This window comes from Arachis hypogaea, chromosome 3 (assembly GCF_003086295.3).
Source record: "Arachis hypogaea cultivar Tifrunner chromosome 3, arahy.Tifrunner.gnm2.J5K5, whole genome shotgun sequence".
Taxonomy (NCBI): Eukaryota; Viridiplantae; Streptophyta; class Magnoliopsida; order Fabales; family Fabaceae; genus Arachis; species Arachis hypogaea.
In genome coordinates, this window is record NC_092038.1 from 69368811 (window position 1) to 69377183 (window position 8373).

The following is an 8373-nucleotide window of genomic DNA, read 5'->3' on the forward strand; positions in this document are numbered from 1 at the left end:
CGCATTACCTATTCTTCTATTTCGTCTATGATAACCCATTAGTGTTCCCATACACATAAATCATTAGTATTAAGTTGGCCAGACCTAATACCATGAGGCATGCAATGGTAAACCAACAGTGTTAATCATCAGACAGTCATGCAAATAAAACACAAACTCTTGTTATCAGAACAAGTCACAAAGCATGACAGACACTCAGAGTATGCAGTGAAGCATAGTCAGTCCATTCCCAAGGCTCTAACAGGAACAAACTGCTCTGATACCATCTTGTAACGACCCAACTTCCAGAACGTCATGATCGTACCGAAAGTAAGGCGTTACCAACCTGCTTTCCTTTATTAACTATTTACTATTGAGCCTCTAGTTCGATATTGCGATCCAGTTTTAGTAAAAAATACCAGAAAATTTTGGTTTTTATTTATCAAATCATATAGCAAGCATCACCAAGTAATAATAATCACATAATTACTAATAATAATATCTGTCATACAAAAGATTTCAAATAAAACTCACATACAAATCCTATCCCTCTGTATAAAATAAAAATGTTAAGCAACAAGAGCGAGGGAACTTCTATGAAAATAACTCAAGTCATAAACTTAACTCATAAATAAGATCTATAATCGCCTGCAGCTTCAAACGGAGTCTTCGAACCTGTGTCACTGAAAGGGTGGAAGATTTTGGGGTGAGAACAAACCACACGTTCTCAGTAGGGAATAGGAATGCCGTAAAAGTAATGATTAACATGCAAATAATTAACTCAAGTTTCCAATGTAGTGTTCTTTATCAAACCTTTTCAAATATTTCTTAAGACTTACTTGAAACCGTTTAAATCCCTTTCTTTAAATCATATTACTTACATATAGTCTCAACCGCATTAGCAATTCATCAGCTACAAATAGCATTCCTCAACCATCACATTAACTAAGTAAATCAGCAACATAAATAATATACCCAAACCTCATTTCACAAATACCATTCCTCAATACTTTACTAAGTTCACAGCATCAACAAAAATATCTAATCAAACACACAAGCAAGTCACCAAGACAAACAGCACAATCACAAAGAAACAAGACAAGCAACACAAATTATAAAGAAATAAAACAAGCAAACACAATCAAATGCAGATGCGCAAATAAGAATGATGCATGTCTAGCCCTAGTGCAGGTAATGAGCTCATTTGTCGGTTACAGACCCGCTCCCGACGTTATCCAGCAACCTCTGTCTGGATAAGGCTTTCCTATTGGCTATACCCCTGTGTACAGGAAATAACCCCTCTGCCACCACAGGGTCCACTGCACGCAGGAAATAACACATCTGCCACTGCAGGGATGTACGCCGACACACCTTCTGTATACAGGAAATAACCCCTCTGCCACTACAGAAATGGAACAGGTGGTCACAGTACTTCTGTAGCAGGAAATATCCCCTCTGCCTTACAGAATTAAAATTGAATCTGTACCGTAGGAAAGCGTTCTCAATAATCATACCATTATCTATCTGACTGCCTCACTGCAGCAGATGATCATACAAGTATATCTGGAGTTGCCTTAATGCAACAAATGAATAAACACATCTCAGGGGTTGCCTCAAGCAACAAATGACCTTTCAACAGGTACTCTGTTTTTTTATTCTCTTTTGTAATCATAAATATGCAAGCGGGACAAAACCCACGTCCTTGCCCACAATCCCGTATACCAAATAATCTTTTCTTAAAAGAATCATTGAAGTTATTATCATTAGATAAGCCTTAAATATTGATTCTGATTAAGTCCTTATACTTTTATAAAAATTCGGACATAATCTCCTTTAAAAAATAGGACTTAGCCACCCTTACGGGTCCCAACCAAACAATTTACCAAACTCTTTTCAACTTTTCCAATATCAATTCAATTCAGAAACAAGCAAATTCCAACATTGAATCAGCCATATAATGCTAAGGTTCATCTTTAATTTTATAAACTCACAACTATCACTCAAGCATTCTCAACACCCTATCTTCTTTTCTGTTTTTAATATAGCAAATGAACTCGGAATTGCGCAAACTTTATGTCCAGGCGTTCAACTTGAAATAAGCTTTCTAACAAACCAAAGATCATAATTTTCTGGTTTCTCTAGCCTTAGGAATAAAGGAAAAACCGAGACTGCTCTGCAGTGCGTAAAACCAGAAAAACAGCAGCAGCATGTGATATTCAATATTCAATATAAAATCCAAGTTAAATTTAATGACTTTAAAAATTAATACAGTTCTACTTCAATCATCCAAGTTTCTTTTCCAATTGGTTTCAGGTCAATATCATTTTTAATAAAGAAGTTATATCACTTAGAAGTTGACTAATTTTCTGCAGAATTCTGCTTTAAAAGTTAATGAACTTATCTTCTTCCAAGTCCCATAACTTACTCATTAAAACATGGATAGCCCTGAAATTTAAGTCACATATGCTAAACATACTTAATTTTCACATCCAATTGGTTGCATCTCAATACCATTTCAGATTTAAAAATTATAAAACCTCAAAGTTACTGACTTCAAAAACAAAGCCCGACTTTTACTGCATAAAACATCTTTCTTTGAAAATCCAAAACTTTAAAACCACAACTCTAACAATTCTAAATTTTTATGAAATTAAAGTATTAGGACCAAAGTTTCATTTAAAATTGGTTCCATTTCAAAATTCAAAATGCAGAATTTCCATTAAAGAAATCAAGTTGCTGCTGTGTTAAATGCTCAGCAGAAAAACCAGATTTGACATCCATGATTCAAAAATTCACCATAAATCATAAACTTAGTGAAAAAGCCTCAAGTTCAGCAGTTCAGTTCCCTATATTCCCAAGCTCAATCCGGACTTAGTCTCACACAATTCCGATAATCACAGAAATAGTTATAGCTTTTCAAAGTGTCCGGCTTCTTTTAAACATAATGCAGAAAATCAAGTTTTACACTTTAACTTTGAAAAATCATAACTAGTTCAACATTTTAAGATTCAATCGTCCAATTATTCCTTAAGCCCAACTTCAATTAATCACTAACTAAACCCATTATAATAAACCAACTCAACAGCAATAGTTTCAATTTGACCCATCAAAATACCAAAATCACAATAATCTCTCATCAAACAATTTATAATTCAATCTCACAAAATCAACAAAATTCAACCATAATAACCAACTTGGCATAATCAACTACAACAACAACAACAACAAAGCCTTGTCCCACTAAGTGGGGTCGGCTACATGAATCAAACGACGCCATTGTGCTCTGTCATGTATCATGTCTACAGAGAGACCGTTTACATGTAGATCTCGTTTGACCTCCTCATGGATGGTCTTCTTAGGTCTTCCTCTGCCTTTCGCCCTTTGTCCATCTTCCATCTCATCCACCCTCCTGACTGGATGTTCTATCGGTCTTCTTCTCACATGTCCAAACCACCTGAGACGCGATTCAACCATCTTTTCCACAATGGGTGCTACTCCAACTCTCTCCCTTATATCTTCATTCCTTATTTTATCCAATCGCGTGTGACCACTCATCCATCTCAACATCTTCATCTCTGCCACACTCAGCTTATGTTCGTGCTCTCCTTTAGCCGCCCAACACTCCGTACCATACAGCATAGCCGGTCTTATAGCGGTGCGATAGAATTTACCTTTAAGTTTTAAAGGCACTTTTTTGTCGCATATAAAACCAGATGCACTCCGCCATTTTGACCAACCTGCTTGGATCCTATGATTTACATCATGTTCAATCTCTCCATTATCCTGTATGATGCACCCAAGATACTTAAAACTTTTAACTTTTCGTAAGGTGTTCTCTCCAATTTTCACCTCTATATTGGAGTTTTCCCTTCTCAGACTGAACTTACATTCCATATATTCCGTCCTGCTACGGCTTATGCACAGACCATACACTTCTAGAGCTTCTCTCCATAACTCCAACTTCTTATTTAGGTCTTCCCTTGACTCTCCCATAAGGACGATATCATCGGCAAAAAGCATGCACCATGGCACAGGCTCTTGGATGTGCTCTGTGAGTACTTCCAAGACTAATGTGAAAAGGTATGGACTTAAGGATGATCCCTGGTGTAATCCTATACCAATAGGGAATTCCTCTGTCACACCACCTTGAGTCTTCACACTAGTTGTGGCCCCATCATACATGTCTTTAATTGCCCGAATATATGCGATCCTTACTCTCCTCTTTTCTAAAACCTTCCATAAGACCTCCCTTGGTACCCTATCATACGCTTTTTCCAAATCAATAAACACCATGTGTAGATCCCTTTTATTACTACGATACCTCTCCATCATCCTTCTTAATAGGTATATCGCTTCAGTGGTAGATCTGCCTGGCATAAATCCAAATTGGTTCTCTGTTACTTGTGTCTCTTTTCTCAACTTCCGTTCTATCACCCTTTCCCATAACTTCATAGTATGACTCATAAGCTTAATCCCTCTATAATTTCCGCAACTTTGTATATCCCCCTTATTCTTGTAGATAGGTACCAAGGTGCTCTTTCTCCACTCATCAGGCATCTTCTTTGACCTTAAAATCTCATTAAAAAGCTTGGTTAACCAGTTGATGCCTTTTCCTCCAAGACCCTTCCAAACCTCAATCGGGATATTATCAGGTCCTACTGCCCTGCCATTTTTCATCTGCTTTAGAGCCTCTTTTACCTCAAAGTCTCGAATCCTTCGATAGTAGTCAAAGTTTTGATCTTCTTCCCTTGTGCATAATCGACCAAGGCTCGGAAGAGTCTTCTGTCCCTCATTAAATAACTCGTAGAAGTAGCTCTTCCACCTTTCATTAATCTTCTCCTCTTGAGCCAACACCTCTCCATCCTTATCCTTTATGCACTTAACCTGATCCAAATCTCTCGTTCTTCTTTCCCGGCTCTTTGCAATTCTATATATACCTTTTTCTCCTTCTTTCGTATCCAAAGACTGGTAGAGACCCTCATATGCTCTTGTTCTTGCTTCACTTACAGCCACTTTTGTCTCTTTCTTAGCCGCCTTATATTTTTCCCAGTTATTTGCATTGCGGCATAAAGACCACTCTTTAAAGCATTCTCTTTTTATCTTTATCTTTTCTTGTATACTCGCATTCCACCACCAGGACTCCTTGTCTCTTGGTCCTATTCCTTTAGATTCACCAAAACTTTCTTTTGCTGTTCTTCTAATAACTTCTGCCATCTCCCTCCACATCTCTTCCGCGCTTCCATTCCCATCCCACCTTGCCTCTTCTCCTACCCGTCTTAGGAAGCTTCTTTGTTCCTCACCTTTCATCCGCCACCACCTCGTCCTTGGGTTCTTCGTATGATGTCTTTTCCTCAACTTTTGCTCAACGCGAAAATCCATGACGAGCACCCTATGTTGTGTTGTCAAATTCTCTCCCGGGATAATTTTACAGTTAATGCAAAATTTCCGGTCGACTCTCCTCAACAAGAAGAAGTCGATTTGAGAGCTTGTCATGCCACTCTTATAGGTTATAAGATGTTCGTCTCTCTTTTTAAAACATGTATTTGCGATGAGAAGATCAAAAGTTGAGGAAAAGTCCAAAATAGTTTTACCCTCGGCATTGATCATCCCGAAACCATGGCCTCCGTGAATACTCCCATATCCAGTCACTTCTCTCCCAACATGGCCATTTAAATCTCCTCCTAAGAAAATCTTATCTCCCAAAGATATGCCTTGAACTAAACTCTCTAGATCCTCCCAAAACCTTATCTTGTGTTGTTCGTCCGAACCTACTTGCGGTGCATAGGCGCTAATCACATGAAAAGCACCTCCCTCCACCACAAGTTTGATAGAGATGATCCGATCTCCCACCCTCTTGACATCAACTACGTCCTTCTTCCACTGCTTATCCACAATTATTCCAACTCCATTCCTATTCTTCACCTTTCCTGTATACCAAAGTTTGAAACCAGAAGAATCCAACTCCCTAGCCTTTGCACCAACCCATTTCGTTTCTTGTAGGCACATAATGTTAATCTTCCTCCTTGTCATGGTATCCACCACCTCCATGGACTTTCCTGTTAGAGTGCCTATGTTCCATGTCCCAAATCTCAACCTTTTGTCGCTTCGACCTTTACCTTTTCCTTTGTGAACTAGCTTATTTACCCTCGTCCGTTCACGAAAACGCGAGAACCCTTGCTCATTTAACACTACATCCGGGCACCGATGCAGCGGCTCTTGCTTTGACACCGTACTCGAGCCATACGGCGCGTTACTTCCGGGTAACGACCTAGCTTTAGCGCAATAATGTCTTTGATTCATGTCATGGGGGGTTCGGCTATATTTTTACGTTGGTTGCCGAAGACCTAACACAACCCTCCTCCTTTATCCGGGCTTGGGACCGGCTATGTACCGCAAGTGTAACATAGGCGGAGTTAACTTGGCATAATCAACTAAAATCGGAATTTCCAGCAATCCTAAAATAATCAGAAAAACCCGTAACAATCACGGCCTTAAATCAAGGTAAACATCATCAGTTAATTACTCACGGCAACGAAGCCATTCAATATCACAGCCATAACCTGAACTCAGTTCACATCTGCATCCAACTTCAATTATAACTCAGAATAATTATCACAACTAACCTTTCTCAAATACATTTCATTCAATAATTACATCATCATATTTCAATTTAATAAGTAACAATAAATGAATCACCACTTGCAGCCACATTTCAACCTGTTCCAACCCATCACAAGTCCATTTCACAGCCATTCCAACATATTAAAATTCCAATTCAATATCAAATAATTCAAAATAACTCACTCAAGATCAGAATCTCAGCCATCCCATCACAAAATCAGTAATTCAAAATACAATTCACAACCAGATTCCAGCCAATTCAGCAATATCACATAAGATCAGAATTTTCAACAAATCTATCAAAATTAGAACACCAATATCAATTACAGTTTCAAACACTCACAACAACAAAATCCAAAGAACATTCACAGCAGCAATCCAAACTCAATTCATCAATTATCCATACGACCGCTTTTCAATAATTAATTCAGCATATTTCAATTTAATAAGTTACACTAAATTAATCATTATTTACAACAACATCTAAGTTCAATCACAACTCAGAATAATCACAACGATTAACTAATTTCAAATGCATTTCAAGTCATTCATGTCAAATAAGAAATTCTTAAATATTGTTAACCATTTGCACTTATCCAATAACTTGGTAGGCATTCTAAATTAAAAACGTTAAATCCCCTACCTCAAAGTCGAAACTCGCGGAAATCACTAAACCCAGCAGCTCCATTGGCAGTTCTAACATCCGTTCTGCTCTCTTAGCAGCTACCATGATGATTCTGAGCAGCTCTAGTGATGGTGAAAGGTCTCAGCTTCAACCAAACAGTAGCAGTAACAATTCAGAATAAAGCCAGAGCAAGGCCAGAGCAACATCAATTCCAGCAGGCAGTGGCACTCTTCTCAGATCCCAAAAACTAGAAGCAGAGACAGAGCAGAGCAAGAACAGCATCAACAATCTTGAACCCAACAAACAGCAGCGACAGTGGCATTTTCTCAGATTCCAAAAACCCAGAAGCAGAAGCAGAACTGGCTAGCTTCTCCATTCGGTCCACCAGCAATGATGTCCAGCGATGTAGCAGCTCGGCAATGGCAATGACTTCCATCGACGGGAGCAGCGGTGAAGAGACGTAGCGTTGACGACAGAAGACTTCTCCTTCCTCCTCTGTTTGCAATACACGACGATGGCAGAGTAGCCCGTCCCAGTTTCCCCTTCAACCTTTCCTCTGGTGCGCTTGCTTTCTCTTCCTCCGCGAACGGCGACAACGACACGGCTAGGGTGCGACGGTGTAGACGACGCGACAGAGCCAACAATAGCAAGGTAGTTCGACGGTGATGGAGGCGCGACGGAGGCACAACAGCGCTACCCTTCGCGTACAAGCTCTCTCTTTCCTCTCTAATTTCCCGTTACTGAAAGTGATGCACTGAAGGGGTGAAAGGGGATGGGGTGCGGCTGTGGTGAGGGAGGCTAGGGTTAGGGTTTCTGATTAGGAACTTGGTTTCCAATTTGGGAAATTAGGGTTTCTGAGTTTGATTTGGGAATTTAGGAATTAGGGATTTTATAAAGTAATATAGATAGATATGAATAGATATTTTGATAAAATTGGAGGATAGGATAATTTTAAAATCAAATGTACTCTATTAAAAATATTTAGAAACATTATTTATCAACATATTACTAAGTTTAATCAATTATTTCTAATTTACATTATAAAATGAACAAGTTAATTATATTTTGTAAAGTACAATTTAAATTCAAATATCAATTTTCTAGATTAAATCATACAAATCTCTATTATTTTTCTATCTCTGAAACTT

The 8373-nt window shown here is 38.6% G+C and overlaps 1 long non-coding RNA gene across 1 annotated transcript; it reads right to left on the reverse strand.

Moving 5' to 3' along the window:
- Positions 1-448: 448 nt before the first annotated feature.
- LOC140183805 (uncharacterized) lies at positions 449-8091 on the reverse strand. The gene is made up of 2 exons (XR_011879968.1): positions 7244-8091; positions 449-662 (listed from the first exon to the last, which is right to left on the reverse strand). It is a non-coding gene; the product is annotated as an uncharacterized lncRNA (long non-coding RNA).
- Positions 8092-8373: the final 282 nt, after the last annotated feature.